Raw genomic sequence first — 20,756 nt, 5'->3', positions numbered from 1 at the left:
GATAGGTGGCCTTTTACATCCTTTAGAGATTCCACAAGGTAAGTGGGAGAGTATCTCTATGAATTTTGTAGTAGGACTACCTACTACAAATCATGGTCATGATGCCATATAGGTAATTGTAGACCGTCTCACAAAGATGGGTCAATTCATTCACACTAAGACTAGGGTTAAGACACCGAAATTAGCACGGCTATTTGTAGAGCATATATATAGACTCTACGGTCTTCCAGCTAGTATCATTAGTATGACAGAGATCAAAAGTTTGATAATCACTTCTAGGGAGTTGTGTTTCAAAAGTTGGAAACTAAACTTAATCTAAGTACGGTGATCATCCACAAACGGATGGTCAAACCGAAAGACTTAATCAAGTGCTAGAGGATATGCTATCAGTGTACGTTAGCAAGAAGCAAATCAATTGGGAAAACTAGTTACCTATATTGGAATTTGCTTATACTAGTTCAAAGCATGTGACTACAGGGTTTAGTCCATTTATGCTTTTATATGGATTTCAACCTAGATCACCCGTTTCGGTGGGGTTGGCTAAGGAGAAGATACAACAAGCCAAGGATTTTCTCCATGACCATTTTGACATGCTTTGAGTTGCTCGACAGAATGTTAAGCAAGCTCAAGATCGATATAAGAAGTACGTAGATGAGCATCGTCGTCTTGCTACTTTCGAGGAAGGAGACAAGGTTTTCCTCAAAGTTTTGAAGCATTCAGAAAGTCTGAAGACGGGAAAACATGCTAAACTTTCACCATGCTATTGTGGACCGTTTACAATTCTCAAACATATAGGTCAAGTAGCCTATAAGTTAGCTCTTCCAGAGCACTCACGAGTTCATCCTGTTTTCCATGTTAGCCGTTTACAAAAACAGCTAGGACAAAATGATAATGTCATTGACATAGGTGTGTTAGTTGACCTTATCGAACTGCCAAGCATCCCTCATGAGCCCGAAAAGCTTTTGGATTCTCATGAGCTTCACACCAGACATCATGTCAGATGACAGGTGTTGGTAAAATGGCTAGATAGACCTGAAGAAGGTTCTACATGGGAGAATGTCTCAGCACTTAAGAAACGTTTTCCTATGTTCATTTTTGAGGACGAAAACGATTCTCCAAGGGGGGGGGGGGGTAATGTAAGGACATGGGTCCTACGGGCAAGGCCACCTGTTAATAGATTGGACACTCCAAGTCAAGAATGAATCGCGACAGCACCAAATAACCACTTCAAAACAGTTCACAGTTCACAATAGATTTGCACTGGCCCAGTGGTGTTCTGTGCCTAGAGATATTGTCCTGAAAGACTGGCGCCCCTTTTGGTATTTCTTTTTGTATTAATCAATGTTCAAAGTACAAGAGTGGTTGGGTCTCACTCTCAGACTCTGTGTCCAGATGCTCTGCAGAGTGGGAGCCCAATCCACATATTTAATGTTTACAAGGGATGCCAAAAGCAGAGCCTCAAAAGCTTAAAAATAAAGCAAGGATTCTTTTTCTCTCTCAGCTGTTTGGAGCTTATCAAATTTTAAAACAAAGACTCTCTCTCTTTTCCAATTTGCATAGGGAAAAAGCACCATCAAAATTCTCTCTCAAGATTGCGTAGCATAAAGCAGCTTTTCCAACGCAATTCTCGCCGTGATTTTCGAGACTGCCGTACGGTGCCACATCATCACGGGTTTTCTCTGCTGTCCTTTTAGGGTTAGGGTTAGGGTTAGGATTTCTAGCAGGTTTTAAGGTTTGCAAGTTTTAGGGTTAGGGTTTCCAAAAATTAGGGTTTCAATAGCAGTTAGGGTTTTGGCTCTCGGGCAGACACGTCATTACTTTGTGACATACCCCCTCTTGAAAGCATTGTAATCACCCTCGATTATGCCTACAAAATAGACAGAGGCCATTAACCGTCTTAGCAGACACTGACTATTAGTACCTACGTACTAGGAACACATATCTAGCACATGTACCAATCGACAATCACATCACATGACATCACATGACATCACAGGACATCACATGACATTAAACATTCATTCGGATCTTAGACCATGATTTATCGGCAATGTAGCTAGCAATCACATCTAGATCCAATCAGGACCTCATCGATGTCCGATTGACTAACCCCTATTGCAACCATGTCTATTTGAGATCAATCGGACCTGATGAAGTTCCATGCCTAGAGATATTGGCCCCAAAGACTGGCGCCCCTTTCGTTATTTCTTTTTGTATTAATCAGTGTTCAAAGTACAAGAGTGGTTGGGTCTCACTCTCAGACTCTGTGTCCAAATGCTCTGCAGACTGGGAGCCCAATCCACATATTTAATGTTTACAAAGGATGCCAAAAGCAGAGCCCCAAAAGCTTAAAAATAAAGCAAGGGTTCTTTTTCTCTCTCAAGCTTTCTATAGCTTATCAATTTTTAAAGCAAAGACTCTCTCTCTTTTCCAATTTGCATAGGGAAAAAGCACTAGCAAAAATCTCTCTCAAAATTGCGTAGCATAAAGCAGCTTTTCCCAGTGCAATTCCCGTCGTGATTTTCGGGACTTCCGTACGGTGCCACATCATCACGGGTTTTCTCTGCTGCCCTTTTAGGATTAGGGTTAGGGTTAGGGTTTTTGGCAGGTTTTAGGATTTGCAGGTTTTAGGATCAGGGTTTTTGGTAGGTTTTAGGGTTTGCAAGTTTTAGGGTTAGGGTTTCCAAAAATTAGGGTTTTAGCAGCAGTTAGGGTTTTGGCTCTTGGACAGACACGTCATCACTTTGTGACACCACCGGCACGACCGGACAGTGTCTACGCTAGGGGGAGGCTATAAGATATCACGATTGGGTGGAGACTAGCACATGCATTATCACCGCCCTTTCAGTAGATGCACCACACACATAAACATGGGACCACACACTACCAAATAGGGTAACACCTTCCCAACGCGCACACACATGAGTACACAAAATGTAATGTATGTGTACTTTCTACCATTAGCCAAGAAGGGTGTTTTCTCAACAAAATGGACCAATGAATATCAACATCAACATGAAGATCATGACATGAAGACGACAACATCAAATAAAGACAAAAACAAGAAGACATAGATAATGACAACAAACAAACAACCTGTTGTAGATTTGTGTGAGGGAAAAATTCCTCCAAACTACAAACAAGAAAAACAATGTGAATTTGTACGCACTCAGTTGTTTGTCACCCTCATTTGTGATAGAAAATCTTTGTGTGTCTACCCTTGTGTTTGGGAGACAGTTTGTGTGTTTACCCTTTTTTGCTAGGGGAGATTTGTGTGTGCCTACACCCTGATGTGTAAGGAGAATTATGTGTGCCTACAACCATTGTGATAGGGGAGGAAAATTTTGTGGCGTGAGTGCAATACCTTTTGTGTTATGTGCAACAATACCCTGAATGTTAGGGTGAATTAGGAGATTTTAGAGGTCATTTGGAGGGTCTTCTAAGAAATTCTATTTCTCTCTAGAAAATTTTCTTAAAATGCCATTGCTCATACTAAGTACGTCCCAAAGGAAAACTAGACACTCTAAAAAGTGTACCTAAATTTTTGACAATCCTTGAAAACAATCACCTTTTCATTAACTGTGTGTGTCTTTCCCATGAGTTAGGTGCCGCTCATTCATTATGCCTTTTGTCATCACTCAAATGGAAAAAAATCACAAAACTACTTCCTAGTGTTAGAATTTGAAGATTCTAACACCGCCTATGCGTTTGGAACGCCCAGAAACCTAAAAAATGATTGTCTACTTGCCTTTTTTTGACCCCCAAAGAGAGGGAGAAAAAACCAAAAAGCCCCTAAGAAGGTGGTTTCTGCACTCGGTGCATTCCAAATTTTTGGGCTCCGCTTAAGCGACACACGAACGTTGCTCCATAAATTTTAGTGTTCCTGCTTACAAAGCACCCTTGTAGTGATTAAATCCATTTCTTGGCTTTTGGAGCATTTACATGCTTAAATATCTAGATCTAAAGCACGAACTATGAAACTTAGGGTTGCTACTCCTTTCCCTTCAACTTAATTTGACCCAATTATTATACATGGCTTGATTTTGAGCAACTGTTTTTGCTTCTTTATCTACTAATATATATGTCCCTAAGATTCATTTTAAATCCCAAACAGTGGAATTCGAAGAGATCCTCCTACAAAACTCAGTAGTTACTCAGACAAAGCTCTCTCTCTCTCTCTCTCTCTCTCTCTCTCTCTCTCTCTCTCTCTCTCTCTCTCTCTCTCTCTCTCTTCATACGAGTTTTTCGCAGATGGGTTTTGAGCGTAGAGGCTTTAAGAGAGGTGTATCCTAGTGAGGGGATGGTGTTCCATAAGTTTCGTACGATTATGGGATGGTTTGATGAGTTTCCTTCCGTTTGTGTGTATGTGGGTTGGGTGGTGTAGTTGAGAATACTGAGATTCTAGATTGTGGTTTAGTTAGCCTTCCAGAATGTTGTATGCGTGGGATGGTCTTAGTCTGACAAGCTAAAGAGATTGCCTCCGAGCACCTATCGTGTCATCTGTGTCCTCAATTGACATTAGGTAGGTATTTCTACTAAGACTTGTGTGATGGTTGCTTGCTTTAGTTTTGGCTAAAGAAAGCATTCTTTTCTCAAGTGGATCCGGAAGAGGGTATTCCGTGATGAAGTGGATAGCCAGGAAGCGTGTGTTTTACCAAGGGTCTGCGACTAGATAGGTTTAATTAGGATTTGTAGATTAGAGTAGTTATTGGTGGTTGAGATCTTTGTGAGGTGATAAAAGCATTTCCTACTCCGTGTGTGGTAGTGGAGCATTTTTCTACTCATAGATGCAAAACCCCATATGATTTATAGGAGTAGCTTTAAGTAAGTAATCTGATTTTGATCTAGAGCTATTCATCATTGATCTATTTGCTAAGTGCTTGTTTGCATTTGAGATCACAAAAAAGTCTGCTTTTGAAGGTAAAAATGCAATAAACAAGCTTTTGTGGATAATTTTTCGGTGACTGATTGATGCTGAGCATATAAGAGGGCATGTGCAAGGGTTCTGTGAAGAAAATTTGAAAATTTGTAAGCTTGGACATTATATGCGTATAATGTCTCAAGGAGCATCTGGAGACCAAATTTGAAAAATTTGACTCCACCCATGTGTTTAGAAGGGGGGTTTTACCCTCAGTACACATTGAAACTAGAGTTTTGACCAACTATGGACACCCAAAAGACAAAAGACGGAGTGTCCAAAACAGAAAATAGAGAAACTTGAGATTCTGAGCACATTTTTGCATGAAAATTGGTAGAAGTGCTTGAAAGCTAGTGCTAGAGACTTGGGGATTCCTGTGAATGAATTTTGTCCAAAAATTCATCAGTAGACATCATATGTGTATGATGTCTAAAGGGTGATTCTCGTAGCAAATTTGAACTTTTGACATTATACCCATGTTTTTCATGTTGTGTTGAGCACACCCACAAAATTTTCATGTCATTTGGACATATAGATTGAGAGTTAAGGGGATTTTACTGTTTCAGGGGATTTCCTTGTAAAAAAGTGGTGATTTTGAGCAATTTTGACATCCAAAATTTGTTGTGATCACATATTCTTGTTATATGCATCAAGGAGCACCTAGGGTAGAAACAAAAGTCCATTTTGACCACTTGGACATTATACACGCATAATGTCTTAGAGGCATGATCTAAGGTCAAAAGTTACAACTGAGTGCACCCTTGTGATGTACAACATTTAGGAAGCATATGGGCCAAATTTCATTAAGTTTGAAGCAATTTTGGGCTTGTAAAGACCACATACGAATCTACACAAAGTGATTGCTTAAAGTGATCATAACTTGCTCAACAAGTGTCAAATTATAGTTTTGAAACTTGTTGTGAGTTGCTAGTGTAGTGAGGAACCCCTGGAGTGAATTTCAATTCATTATGACCAGTTAGACATTATATGCATATAATGTCGAAAGGGAGCTTTTAGAGAACAAAATTGAGATTTGAGCATACCAGGGTGTTAAGCACAACAAGACAAGCTCACATACAAAATTTTTTCAAAATGTGAGCACATAGACATTATACACGTATAATGTCTCATCCCAAGATCTGAAAGTCAAATTTCACCTTTGACCACATAGGAGGGTTGGAAATGATGTTTTAAGCCTGTTTGCAGAATTTAATGTCATTTTGAGCCAATAGACATTATACGCGTAGAATGTCAGTGACCATAATAAACATTTGGGCATACCTCAGTGTCCTACAACATAAAAGAAGTCCCTAGCCAAAATTTCATTGCATTTGGAGCTCATTTGAGCTTGTAAAGGTCAGAAGACAGATTTGGACAAATTCATGCTTGTATTGATCATAACTTGCCCAAAAAATGTCCAAATTGAATTCTAAAAGTTGCCCGAGTGATAAGGGATCATTGGGATATAAAAGTTATCTCATTTTGCCACAAAAGACTGTATACGTGTATAATGTTTGAAGTGTCAAAATAAAGGTTAGATTCACAAACTCAGACTTGCAGTGGGTAGAAGACATCAAGGGGAGTCTACAATTTAAGTTTGGAGAAAATTCGAGTCAAAAGACATTATACGCGTATAAAGTCTCCAGGCATAGGTTGAGTAAAAAAAAAAAAGTTTTGGCCATAACTTAAGCTTCCGGTATAGGATTCAAAAACTTTTTTAAATCAAAATGAAGCTCTAGAGTAGCTTTACGACTTTTTGTGTAAACCTTGAACAACAATTAAAGACCCCCATGGGGTCATTCATTGTTGGTCAGTGCCCAAAAAACATCATTTGAAGCGTCATAATGCATCCGCAAGTTAGGGGTGTCCAAAAGTGAGAATTTTGAGAAAATGGTCGCGGTTTTGAACATAGTTTTGACTTTTTCGTAACCAAAGTACTTGAATACAGTGGACTAGGTCTACTTACATCAAGCTAGAGCTCTTAAGCCTAGAAATAATGTACACTTTAGATTCAAACTCAGCTTACACGAGCTTCAAGATCCTAACGATAGAGGATCATCCACCCTCAATGGATCTTCCAAACTTGTAGTTGATAAAGACCAATTTTGTTGAGATACTTTGGATGATAGGCCATGAGAGTGAACGATTGTATAGACATATTGAAAACAATTAGGTCAACCTTTATAGGTGCTCAGAGCCATACCCAGAAGAGCTGACAGATTACAAGCTCTTATATGTCTATACACATGGAGCCGACTATCAATGTAAGTCTATAGTTGTTGACAAGTATGGAAGAGAATACAGAGCTGTAGAAAGCACAAACCAACACACTACATTAAAAATGGATGGATATTTGGTCAGTGAAGGACCACATATACTTCCACCAAACACGAGGATTCCTACGAGAATTCCACAGAGGGAGCCACTTGGATTCCGTTCTAGAGCGATAATGAGAGATAAAGTGATCACAGAGAAGGCATACATGCTTTTTCAAGGACCAATTTTGAGCAGAACAACCAGTCACTTTGAAGAAGAACCTAGGCATAGTAGAAGGCCTGAAACGAGAGAAGGATTGGGAGAGTCTATGGTTAGACTTGTAGACATTCGGCAAGTTAGACCATCCCAGATCCAAAAATGGGTAAACAAGAAATGCACCGGAGATAAAGATCCAAGAGATCACATAGTGGCTTATAGAAGAGTAATTAGAGTAGAGGAAGTTTCCGATTTTGCGACACAATTTGTGCATTTGGACTGACTCTTGAAGATGGAACGGCTACATGGTTTGACTCAGTGGAAAGACGTGATTTTGAGATTCTAGATGAGCTGTTTGAGGAATTCATTGAAGAATTCTTGTAGAAAGGCATAGAATGCTCTCACAAATCGCATATTTAAACAAACAAAGAGTAAATCAGTACACAAAGCAACATTACGGCTCAAGAGATATGTCAAGTTCTGTCCATGAGTGGAACTTCCTATGCAAGGACGATTAATGCTTATCTTTATCCGAGGAATGAGACATGCGGGTCTTCAAAAGGATCCGCATATGATAAGGAGCTTGACCCTAAACAAATTGATCAAAGAAGCTCTTTATCTGGTGGATAACTATGAGAAATAGAAAAAAAATGATTGTAAGAGTCAAGAGGATGACACATCCTCTCAGCACAGTGATTCATAGATAAGTGAGTCCATTGCAAAACCAGCGGCACCTATCGATCAAAAAAAGTTTATTGATGAAATGGTCAAGAGGTTAGTTCCACTTGTAAATTCTGATTTGAGGGAGCTTAAGTGGTGCGAAATTGAGAGAAAATGGACAAACCATATGGGGAAAGAGTGTTACTATAGCATGGAATATGGTAAGGAGAGGTACTATAGCATGGAATATGATAAGGAGAGGTATGTACAACCTATTCCAGTAGCACCTACTCCACCTAGATACGATATGGGGAATGCGCTAGGTCCAGTAGGAGCTGCAAGACGACATCCTATCTTAGGACAACAACCTCTACGGGCAGGTGGTAGAATGCCCGTAGAAATGAGATACAGATAGATGATGGAACTATCCAATAAACAAGCCCTAGTACCAACTACAACGTGTTATATTAACCAAAGTGGGTACTGCCCTTTGAAGCGACACAAAATGAGAGAAACACATGGAGTGATGAGGCCAATACAACCTCCACCTCTTGCATTTTGACCTGAAGAAAGAATGTACAAGATGGACCAAATCCTGACATTGCGGTTCGTTGTGAATAGAGGCTTAGCTAGGTCAGAGCCTGTTTATAGCCAAGATGAAATGCAAGAAGAATATCCTCAACCAGATTGTCACAAAGGCAGTGGCAACCACTAGGTCAAACAATGTCCTCAGACGAAGATCACACAAGTAAATGCCTATTGTCTTGACTGTGGTGTCATTCACTTGATCCCCAACTATCCAAAAAACCCAAACCGAGTTAGAAAGATCACGACAAATGTCTCAGAAATCATTCAGCTACCCAGTAGCTCAGAAAATAAAAACATTGTACCAGTTCACGTAGTTACGAGAGCACAACTGATGATCCAATCAGCCCCTACTTTGCCAACTATGAGCGCAAATATGATGCATCATCTCTCCTTGCAGATGCTTTCATCTGCTGCCTTGTGAAGGCCATACAACTATTGATTGTGCAAAAACCCCAATTAAAAGCTAAAGTAAAACTTTTCTTTTGTGCACCTCCAGCGCTTGATGGAATAAAAAAATCAGATGGCACTTTTCAGCTTATCTAGGCACTTCTCATGCACAATAAAGTCTTCTCGGCATTCAACTAAGGGGGGATGTTGAAATAAAATAGAATATGCCGGTTGTATGCCTCGAGAAGTGAAGAGCCACATACACCTCTTCATATCCAATCTTCTAACCTTATAAAGTTAACCCTGATGTAACTCAATAGCCAATCACAACCTATCACCTATCTCTACGTATGTCTCCCTCTCTACCTTCTCTCACTTTCTCTGTGTAACACACCATAATGTAACACACATAATATCTAGCACACACTATAGTGGTCGCCCTCCTGGCATCCTACAACAACACTATGCACGCCAAAGCCACCAGCCATCATAGTAACTGCATCTACCAGCCTGCCGAGATAGCTTCTGTAAGGTCACAGTTGGCTGGGCACAGAGGCACTTGCATTTTAGAGCTCTCACGTCTCCCAATTATTTCTTCTACTTCTACCTCTATCATAGAGGATTAAGAAGAAGTCTCTCTCTCTCTCTCTCTCTCTCTCTCTCTCTCTCTCTCTCACTCACTCCCTCACTCACACACACACACACACACACACACACACACACACACACACACACACACACACACACACACACACACACACACACACACACACACACACACACACACACACACACATAGACGATAATGGATTGCGGTACCAGAGGGTTTGCGTAGTTCAAAACCTTCATGTGCGTTATACAGTAACCTTTACAGTCGTGCTTGCTTGGGCCACACCTTGCATGCACGCCGATCTCCATCCATCATGGCGGGATTTCTGGCCGCAAAGCTTCTTGAAATTTTGCGCAGACATATCCAAAGATTAAAATTTGAGATACATAATTTAGGCTGGGTTCACACTAAAGCGACAACAATCACACTCCAAAATATGTGTTTCTAGTTGGAAAAGCTTTGGAATGCACTCTTCCATCGCCGATCGGTTCACACAGGAGTGGAAGAACCCATTTTGATAGGTTTCATACGCCGCCCACTGTGAACACTCGAGGCTGGCGGAAATCAACACAAAAGTGTCTCTTTTCAAAAGGTTTGAAGGTTATTAAAATTTAAAAAATATGATTTGGACCCTTTAGCAAGAATTTGTCTACAGACGTCGAGGGTGGAAGCGTTTTGTGCTCGGGGGGGGGGGGTCAGAAGAAAATGCTCCAATAACTTTTGTGAGCTAGCAAGGTTTTGTCTCATTGCCTCCGTGCTATGTGAACAAGGCTGCCTACCTGGTGCAGGGTGATTGGCTGTACGTGTGCGTCATTTCCCTTCTGCCGCCTATTGTGAACCCAACCTTAGAGAAATATAGTGTAAAGGCAATGATATGCAAAAGGAGCTTGAGCACAAGGCTAATTTGAAAAAAGAGGAACTACACAAAAGCTACAGTGATGTTATACATGATAGAAGAAGTGAATTCCATAGTTGAGAGGATGACAAAAGTCAAGGAAGTGATGATGATGGAGATTGTAGTAGACATGATTACGATGTAGCAAAAGAACTCACGATGATATTGTTAATCACGAATTGTTGAAAAAAAAATGTTATGCTTAGCACAGCCTTGGTTGATATGCATGACAAATGTGGTAGGGCTAGGAAGCTCTGAGCTGTTTTCAACAAATGCAAAGCAAGTGCATCTCTCCACCACCTACGCTTGCATCTTGAAGGTATGTGGCAATTTGGAAGATGTTGAGATGGGCAAAAGAACTCACGATGATATTGTTGGTCGAGATGGGAGAAATCCTAGCTCTTCAAAAGGGCATCAACCAAGGGGAACTTGAGCTGTAGAATTTCATGAGTCATGGAGTATGGTTGCCTTGTGCAACTTGGAGGCTTTTGTGATCAAAAGGAAAGGATTGTACCTGTGTTGCAAATTGCCACACGTATGATTACTAATACAAAAGATGTTGTGAAGAGAGATGAAGAGGTACTAATTAAGGTTGTTTCTAGTCATTGCTCTAGAGATACAAGGTATACTAGGTCATCTCTTGGCTTTTGGAGTATTCACATGCTTAAACATCTAAAGCATGACCTTTGTTACATCCATCTCTTGGCTTTTGGAGTACTTACATGCTTAAATTCTAGATCTACGCATGAACTATGAAACATAGGGCTGCCACTTCTTTCCCTTAAACTTAATTTGACCCTATTATTATCCATGGCTTGATTTTGAGCAGTTGCTTTCGCTTATTTATCTACTAGTATGTATGTCCCTAAGATTTATTTTAATTCCCAAATAGTGGAATCTTGAGAGATCCTCTTACAAAACTTAATGGTTACTCATACAAAGCTCTCTTAGCATGTGCACATGCATTGTGCCGATTGGTGGTCTTTTCCAAATCTACACCGATCATGATGCCCGTAATCTGCACGCATGCTATGGTGGCTGCATCCATACCGACCTGCCACCAGCTGAAAACGAGGGCATATGCCATTGTGACAACCCTACAAGGCACAGGACTGCAACCTACAGTGGTTGCCATTGGTTGGAATTTTTCACAATACTAAATTTAGTAACATACCGCCTCACCATCACAACAAATGGCTAGGGAGGGAACTGACGTTCCATTGAAAACAATAGCTCCATGATGGAGCAGTGAGACGGGCTAAAATCCAGAATAGTGGTGGAACTCCTTGGAATCTCCATCAATCGAAGCTCCTTTGCAGTTGCATGTGCACACCCCATCTCTCTCTCTCTCATATATATATATATATATATATATAAATAAATAAATAAATAAATATATATATATTGCTGAGATGTAGAGAGAAAGAGAGAGAGACAAGGCAAGAGACACACCATGTATGCTCTCAAAGATTGATTCATATCGAGGACACGATACAAATATATAGGTGAGACCAAGTTGAGTAGAGTGAGCCATATATATCTCCAACACACCCACCCCAACAAAGTTCTCTTGATTTGGATGAAAAAACCCTTGGGGAGTTCAAGGGAAAAACCCAAGCCCATGTATAATGTGAAAATATGAACCAACGATGATGATGTGAAAGTGAATTGTGTATCTGTGTACAAATATACAAGTGACTCAAAGATCACAGTGTGCAAGTGTGGAGTGTGCATAGTGCATGGTACCTATAGGATTACAATGTCATACGTACAAAGCTATCACAATAGCAAAGAAGGTAATCAAGAAAGAGTGAGACCAAAGCAACTCCAAGCTCCGAGCGCAAGAGGATGACACGTGACTTGTTGAGGCCTTTAGAAAGAATTTATGCAATTATCTGGTCACTTGGACAGTGTTCAACCATTATGGTGCCTTTGCGTACTTCATACCTGACATAATGATAATGGATAGCAATGTGCTTTGACTTATTATGTTGAACATAGTCTTTTGCAAGACTAACAGCACTTTGGTTGTCACACCACAAGGGTATGCTAGAAAGAGGAGAGTGACCAATATCAACCAGCATTTATCGAAGCCAGATCAACTCACGAGCTTCAAGTGATGCCGCAATATATTCTGACTCAGTCATAGAAACTGCAACACAGTGTTGTTTCTTGCTGGTCCAAGAAATAAGACAACCATTTATAAAGAAGCAATTTTCACTAGTAGATTGCATTGATAAATGTGACTTGCCTAGTCTGCATCTGTGTAACCCAAAAGAGAAAGAGATTGTATAGAATCCGATGTAAGTTGTTGTGGATAGACCAAACCAAAATCTATAGTGCCTTTTAAGTATTTCAATACACGCTTTGCTGCAGACCAATGCTAGAGAGAAGGACGTGTAAGATGTTGTCCAAGATAATTAGCAACAAAAAAAATATTAGGACGAGTGTTCATGCCAACAAACTGAAGAAATCCAATCAAGTTAGCATCAGGTTGATTTGTGACAAGTTGAACACTGCTGTCAGAAGTGTTCTTTGTAGAAGTCGCAAGACAAGGTGTGTTGGCCAAATGTGCAGATTCCATACCAAACTTTTGAATAGTATCTGCAATAAACTTTGACTGTCAAAAGAATAAAATACCTTCTGTATGGTTCTGTTTAATTTGAATGCCAAGACATGAGTGAATCTCTCCAAGATCCACCATATCAAATGCTGAAGAAATCCAAAATCATTGAAAACAAGGATGGTATCATCCACATAAAGAGTAAGAATCACAAAACTACTACCTTGGCATTTTATGTATAAGTTGGGGTCTAAAGAGAAAGAGATGAATCCTTTACAGGTGAGAAAAATATCAAATTTTGTATACCAGGTCCATGAAGCTTGTTTGAGACTATATAGTGCCTTACGGAGTTGAGCAACAAGGCGTTCTTTACCTAAAATAATGAACTCTTTTGGCCGTTCCATATAAATTTACTCTTCCAAATCATCATTCAAAAAAGCAGTTTGCACATCCATTTGATGAGCTTCTAAATCAAATTGAACAGCAAATGCCAATAAAACTCGAACACTTGTAATGCAAACAACTGGTGAAAAGTCTCTTGATAATCAACACCAGCAACTTGGGAGTAACCTTTTGCAACTAAACTTTCCTTGAACTTGTCAAAAGATCCATCTGCTTTTACCTTTGTCTTATACACCCACTTACAGTTAATAATTGTACGACCACGAGGTAGTTCAGTTAGTATCCATGTACCTTTAGAGATAAGAGAATCGTCCTTTGCTTCCATAGCCTCTTGCCATTGATCCTTTTGTGGTGAAGAGATAGATGCATTATAAGTAACGTGATCATTAAAAATAGAGAAAGCATTATCAACAATATGGTCATCATAAACATGACATGAACCATGTTCAAAATCAATAGGTTGATCCACAAAAATATCAATATCATCATTGGCAACATTTGGAATGGATGGTTGTGAAGAGGAACGATGCTCTATAGGAAGTGTTTTATCATGTGAAATAAATGGAAAAGCTTAAAGCATCGATTTAGCTGTTCATTAAAAGTAGCATCACAATTCACAATTAACTTCTTGGAGGAAGGGTCATAGAATTTGTAGCCTTTGGAAGTGTTAAAATATCCAATAAAAATAACTTTAAGACCAGGAGCTTCAAGCCTTGTTCGTGTTTCTTTGAGAACATGAATATAAGCAATACATTCAAATATTCAAAAATGAGATATAGAAGTAATGTTAGAATATCCAATAAAAATAACTTTAAGATCAGGAGCTTCAAGCCTTGTTCGTGTTTCTTTGGGAACATGAATATAAGCAATACATCCAAAGATTCAAAAATGAGATATAGAAGTAATGTCACCTGTCCATGCTGTGATGGATATCTTTATACTAGAGGGTAGTAGGAAGATGATGTTGAATAAATACTGGTTTCAAAAGTAGTTTCAATCCAAAAAACACGAGATAACCCAAAATGAATTCGCATACATCTTACATCATTGAGAGTAGTGTGATTCTTTCGTTCAACAGCGCGTTTTGTTGAGGTGAATATGGAATAGTGTGTCCATGATGAATTCCAATGTCAGCACAATTACTCACAAACTCTCGCAAAACATATTTGCCTCCGTTGTCACTACAAAGCTTCTTGAGGTGACGACAAGTTTGAAGTTCCAAAGCCTTGTGGAATTGTTTGAAAACAGATAAGGCTTTAGATTTTTGTCTAACTAGAAGTACAGTCATATACTGTGAGAAATCATCAATGAAGGTAATGAACTAGCGATATTGTGATCTCAAAGAAGGTAGAGGTCCACATATATCAATATGAACAAGATCCAGTATGTCATGAGAACGAGTTGTATTTAAGAGAGAAAAGGGTTTACAATTATGTTTTCCAAGAGCACAAAACTCACAAATTCCCATCTGGGGATGAGCTTTAAGATCCATGCCATGAACAAGATCACGATGTTCAAGATCAAGGAGTTTTGAGCAATCGGCATAAACAAAACTGTGATGCCATACTTTGCAATCGTGATCACCTGGAGCAATGACAACATTTGCTGCACCATCATTGAGAGAGAATTCAAACAAATTATCATTTTGAGGAGCAGTGGTCATAATCTGTCAATTTTTCTCAATTCGGCATTTGGTATGATCAAATACAGCAAAGAGACCAAGATCAACAAGTCTAGCAACTAAAAGAAGATTACGTTGAGGATGTGGTACATGTAATACTCCTCACAAAATTTTAGTGGAAGAAGATAAGGTACCAAGATATAAATCTCCAATACCCTTTACTTGATTTACTTTACGTTGAACTGGTAGTGGATGATAGTTATGGAGCCACTTAGACTGATATGTCATATTTCATGTAGCACCAAAATCGACAATAGAAAGTGATCCATCACGTACATGAAGTATTATATCCAGAGAAAATAAACATAGGACGCAGCTTGTTTCTGGTACAATGTTGTTTCGATGTTCAGTAGCATATGATCTATTAAAATATGTGTCTAATTTACACTTATAGCACATATAAGTGGGATGATCAAATCGTCCACAATATTCACAAGAAGAAGAACAATATCTAGATAAACGTGGTTGTTTAGTGGTAATATTTTATTCTTCATCATATTGACATGCCCAACAATCATCTTCAGTATGGCCATTTCTATTGAATTAAGAATATTCCTTATTAGGAGATTTAAGACGAGAGAAAATATTACCGCGATGGACACCTCTACGGTTTCCTCGTTGACATGGATGTCTTCAAGCATAAAAAGCACGTTCCATCTGTTGTGACTCAGTCTCCTCTTGTGAAATCATAGATGTAGCATGAACAACATTATGTCATTCTTGACATTGAGAGTATTCAATTAAAGACATGTAGGCTTGGTCAAAATAGAGACCATCTTTATTAGAAATAATGGTAACAATGTTATCATAAGTAGAGTCCTTCATCGTGTTAAGGAGAAGTGTAATCAGTTGTTTTTGTGGAAAGGATCACCAACAACAAGAAGTTAATGAATAATAGATTTGAAAGACTCAATATGTCCCGTCATGGCAGTACCAACTTCATATTGTAACTTGTTAAGCAAACCTCTCAAATAAAGTATTTTTGTAAACGGATTTTTTTAAAAGTTTGCAATAAGATACTTCCATATGTCGTGGGAAGTAGGGAGTTCATACACATCAAGCAAAAGAGAATTAGTAAGAGCAAAAAAAATATATCGACGAGCTGCTTTATCACGTCGTTGTCAATTCATATATGCAACATGCCAATCTTCAAATACAGGTCCTTCAATGATAAGCAAGTTGTCATGATCCCTATTAACAGGCTGAGACGGGCATACACAATTTCCAAGGACAATATCACAGAGTTTATTGCTTTATCTTTGCTTTCCAACCTAAAAATCCTTGGCCTTGGAAAGGAGGAATAGAATGCTGGCCAAAAAGAAAACCGTTGACGAGAATAGTCATAGCCATATCTGGTTGTGAGAAGACGTATAAAATAAGATCACAAAAGACGTATAAGATAAGATCGCACACCATATATGGTGAAGGTTGCAATTGAGAACGAGAGAAATATGATGACTGTGTTTTGCCAATGATAAACGCAAGAAGGATTCTCAATAAACATCCAAAGATGTGAGGACGACACCCCAAAAAGCAAGAAAAAGGAGATGTTAATAATAAAAAAGTCCTCAAAATAGAGTGATGTGAGATGCAATATGAGACTCAAGATTGACGGACGCAATATGAAAAGCAAAAAGCTAAATTTTCTCAAAAGAGTTGACGGTAAAATTAGAAAAACGATCGCAGACGCTTCACAAAGATGCACGAGGATGAAATCTGCATCAAGCTCAATTGCAATAAAAACAACATAACTTTTTGCTGCGAACTCCGATTGATGCAAACCTAGAATTCAAATTAAAGAGCTCGAGGAGACGAACAAGTGTTGGATGAGAAATGCCATTGTGCTATGCTCCATAGCTCTTTTCTCGTTTCTCTAAATTTTGAGCTGAAGATCGCCCAAAATTGAGATGAAGTTTAGGGTGTCAAAAGACAAAGCAAAAAGAAAACGTAATCAACGATCCACCATATTGATTAGAAGTAAACACCACACAAAACACTAATCATATTCTTCTCAACACAAAACTACCACAATTAACAAGAATCAATCCTCAAAAATTTTGTAGAAATTTTGAATGTTAGATATGAATCGGATACACATACTTTGTTTTTCGCCATGAATTGAATCTTCGCGTGATCGTTAGTGCTATGATACCATGTTGAGATGTAGAGATCAGAAAGAGAGAGAGACAAGACAAGAGACACACCATATACGCTCTCAAAGACTGATTCATATTGAGGACAAGATACAAATATATAGGTGAAACCAAGTTGAGTAGAGTGAGCCATATATAGCTCCAACACATATACCTTAGGATACTTGTGTGGCATCTCTCTCTCTCTCTCTCTCTTTCTGTGTGTGTGTGTGTGTGATGATAGGAAACTTTTGCACATCATGCTCCAACAAGTCCAAGATAAAGAAGTAAATTATAAGACCTTTCCTAATGTGAAGGGAAGGACTTTTGCTATGTGTTGATCAGCTCATCCATGTTGTAACCAGAGTGATCTCCTCCTCCTCCTCCTCCTCCTCCTCCTCAAATGCTTGGCTTGGATTCATGTTGGACATGCACAAATTACCTACAGGGTCCCCTACCTCTGCATCTGCATGCACAACCCTCATCCATAAGCAGATTAGAGACTGAAGGCCCTGATGCCATCATGAGGGTAGGAGGATATGGAAGCGAGGAATAGTTAATGATTTTTTTGAAGATGTGCCATTAGGTCTACCCAATCTCAAAAAAATAAAAAGTCTTTTAAAACATATTAAGTGCATAAGTGAAGGGTGAGTTTAGAAAATGAAAAGACAGATGAAGGTGGAAAGTCAAAAGAAATATGAAGGTGTAAAGTCAAAAGAACTGCATGCAGCACATAGAGGACAAGTGCTGCAAAAATTGACTCCACAAGAGCAACACTCACATGACGTGCTGCGATAAAAAAAAATAGCCCTATTTGGAGGGTGAATCAATCAACTCGGTGCATGAGAAGAGGAAGTAGTACAACCCCTACAATTGGCTGGTAGGACAGGGCTCTTAGGGCTTGACAATTTACAACAATCGATTCAAATGAGCTAGGGTGACCAACATATAAACAACAACAACCCCAAATGCCAGCTAGTGCTAGGGGACATGCATAAGTATTCTGACACATCTTTAAAAGGTATTCCTGATACATTAAAAAAAAATAAAAGCTATTCCTAATTCAAAGATTCCCTCCATTATAACAAAATTGATTTGTTAGTCTATAGCATGCAGCAATGGGCAATGCGCGGATACAACATTGCGAGAGAGAGAGAGAGAGAGAGAGAGAGAGAGAGAGAGAGAGAGAGAGAGAGAGAGAGAGAGAGAGAGAGAGAGAGAGAGAGAGAGAGAGAGAGAGAGAGAGAGAGAGAGAGAGAGAGAGAGAGAGAGAGAGAGAGAGAGAGAGAGAGAGAGAGAGAGAGAGCAAGCACAATTTAAAGAGAAGAAAACCCTAAACTGAAAAGAAAAGAGAAGATTGTCAATCATTGCATGCAAATTACGAGTGGTGACTTGTTTGTGACATCTAACGGGCATCGGTAGAAAATACTATTTGGAATTGCTACTAGAGAGACGGTGATAAATATGGCCTACTCGATGATCCATGACCTTGACGGGGACGTGAATGACATGGAAATGTTGTTGTGGATGTGTCACACCGGATATTACATCTAAACGTGAATCTAATTAGTGAATTTTGATGCCTACTAAAAAGACACAAGGTGAAAGATTAACATAATATTAACAAGCCATTTGCATGCTGGTAGCATCAAGAATAATGTTCCAAGTATTTAAATTTTGTAGTTGTTGACTAGTGCTGATATTTACAAGGTTTAAGAACAATGGTTGAAACTTGTTGCCCATCAACATGCAAAAGCCAAATATTTTTGCTATTAAGGTAGCTGGAGGTGCCCATCAAAGAACTAATTTTGGTGACCATAAGCCTTGCGAGAGCAATATGGATGCACCTCATGAGCCTGCTTGCTGTAAGAAAGACTCTTTTCACAACCATATTCTCCTTGCAAATCCCCTGAGCATATAATTATCGAGGTGCTGCATATTGGCATTAGCTGCATGTGCATCTTTTTCTTTCCGCTTCTTCAAGATCAAACTCTTCAAAGCCCAAACTACACCAGAAAAGATTAGGAACAAACTTGCAAAACCTGACATTGCACCTGCATCACCGTGTAGATCTGCCGCTTCCATGTTCTTCATTGTTTTAAAATCTGTGATGGAGGAATGTTTTATCATGGGTATTTGCTCCGCACAATACTTTGTGCCACTCTTGGAGCAATCCCTTCTTAGGATAAGCTCTGACACAACGCAAGGGTTGCCTCTATTGGGATTAACTACTGCTATTTTCAGAAACTCATGAGAATTAATGTCCATTCTTACATCCTTGTCAGTACTGCTTTTATGATCAAATGCCAGATGCTTTGGAACAAGAGGCGGCGTGCAGTCCTTCATGGTCATTTTCTCATGTGATCTCCCTTGTTGCATATTGTTTGAGCTTACCCCTAATGCACTAGACCAGTAAAGTGCAAATTTACCAGATACTACTAGCCCTAGAAAGCTAACAGGAACATTACAGTCTCTCTCATCATCAGATGTGTGTAGCTAGCACAAGGAGCTTTTGAGATGTTACCATATAGAAAAAAATATAAATTTGCTAAATAATTCACTAGTTTGAATACACACAACTAGTAAAAGATGCAAAGTAGCAACTGTGAGACACTTTCTAGTTGGTCAATCTAGTAAGTTTGTTACTATGTGGAGAATGATACTACCATATAGTAACAATTGCTAGATCTAACTAGAAACTCTTCATGCTTGCTAGCTTGGATAACTCTAATTCCTTTTGATTGGTTATATCTTCTTTTGCTAAAACATTAGGTTCATTCTGAGAATCTTTAACAAAAATCCGATGTACATAGAAAAAGATCTCTTTATTGACTTATTAAATGCTTGCTTATGTACAATGGGTATGGTACTACCCAACTCCTTAGCATCTATGTACATATCTTTTTCCTTGAACCTAAAGTAGATTAGTGTTTCAGGGAATTTAACATTGGTAGCCATGCGATCAAATCAGGGTGCCCCTAGGATTACATCCTCATGCTTGAAAGGAGAGATGAAGAAATCCTCCTTGTCCACATAGCTTTGGACATGGAGCCTCAATTTGCCAATTAAGGGAGTGACTGAGGATTCTTGCCCCTTGAAAGCACCATCAACAGGTAGGACATCTCCCATCTCATAGGCTTGGATGCCTAGCCATGTGGCCAACTCTGTGGATATGAAATTGTGAGTAGAACCAGGGTCAAAGAGAATGAAAGCATCATGTTCTCTTACCTTCCCCCAAGCATGGCATAGAGGAGATCCTTTGTGATGAGCATCCTCTTCTTGAGATTCGACCAAGGTAGCTCTAGGAGGCTCACTACGTGTATTCTTGTGGGGACAAGAACGATAGGCGTGCCCTTGCTCCCCGCACTCAAAACAATGGTTATCTTTTTGATAATGCTCTAGCTCTTCAAGAGAGAGTTTATTTTTTCCTTTATAAACTTCCTTCTCC

The 20,756-nt window shown here is 39.2% G+C and overlaps 1 pseudogene; it reads left to right on the top strand.

The window, feature by feature from the left end:
- Window positions 1–19,145: 19,145 nt before the first annotated feature.
- On the top strand, window positions 19,146–19,808 carry LOC147452410 (uncharacterized; annotated as a pseudogene).
- The last annotated feature ends 948 nt before the right edge of the window (window positions 19,809–20,756 follow it).

Source organism: Adiantum capillus-veneris, chromosome 8 (assembly GCF_014529385.1).
Source record: "Adiantum capillus-veneris isolate H3 chromosome 8, ASM1452938v2, whole genome shotgun sequence".
NCBI classification, from domain to species: Eukaryota; Viridiplantae; Streptophyta; class Polypodiopsida; order Polypodiales; family Pteridaceae; genus Adiantum; species Adiantum capillus-veneris.
The sequence above is the reverse complement of the archived record's forward strand: the minus strand, read 5'-3'. Positions and strand labels throughout refer to the sequence as shown.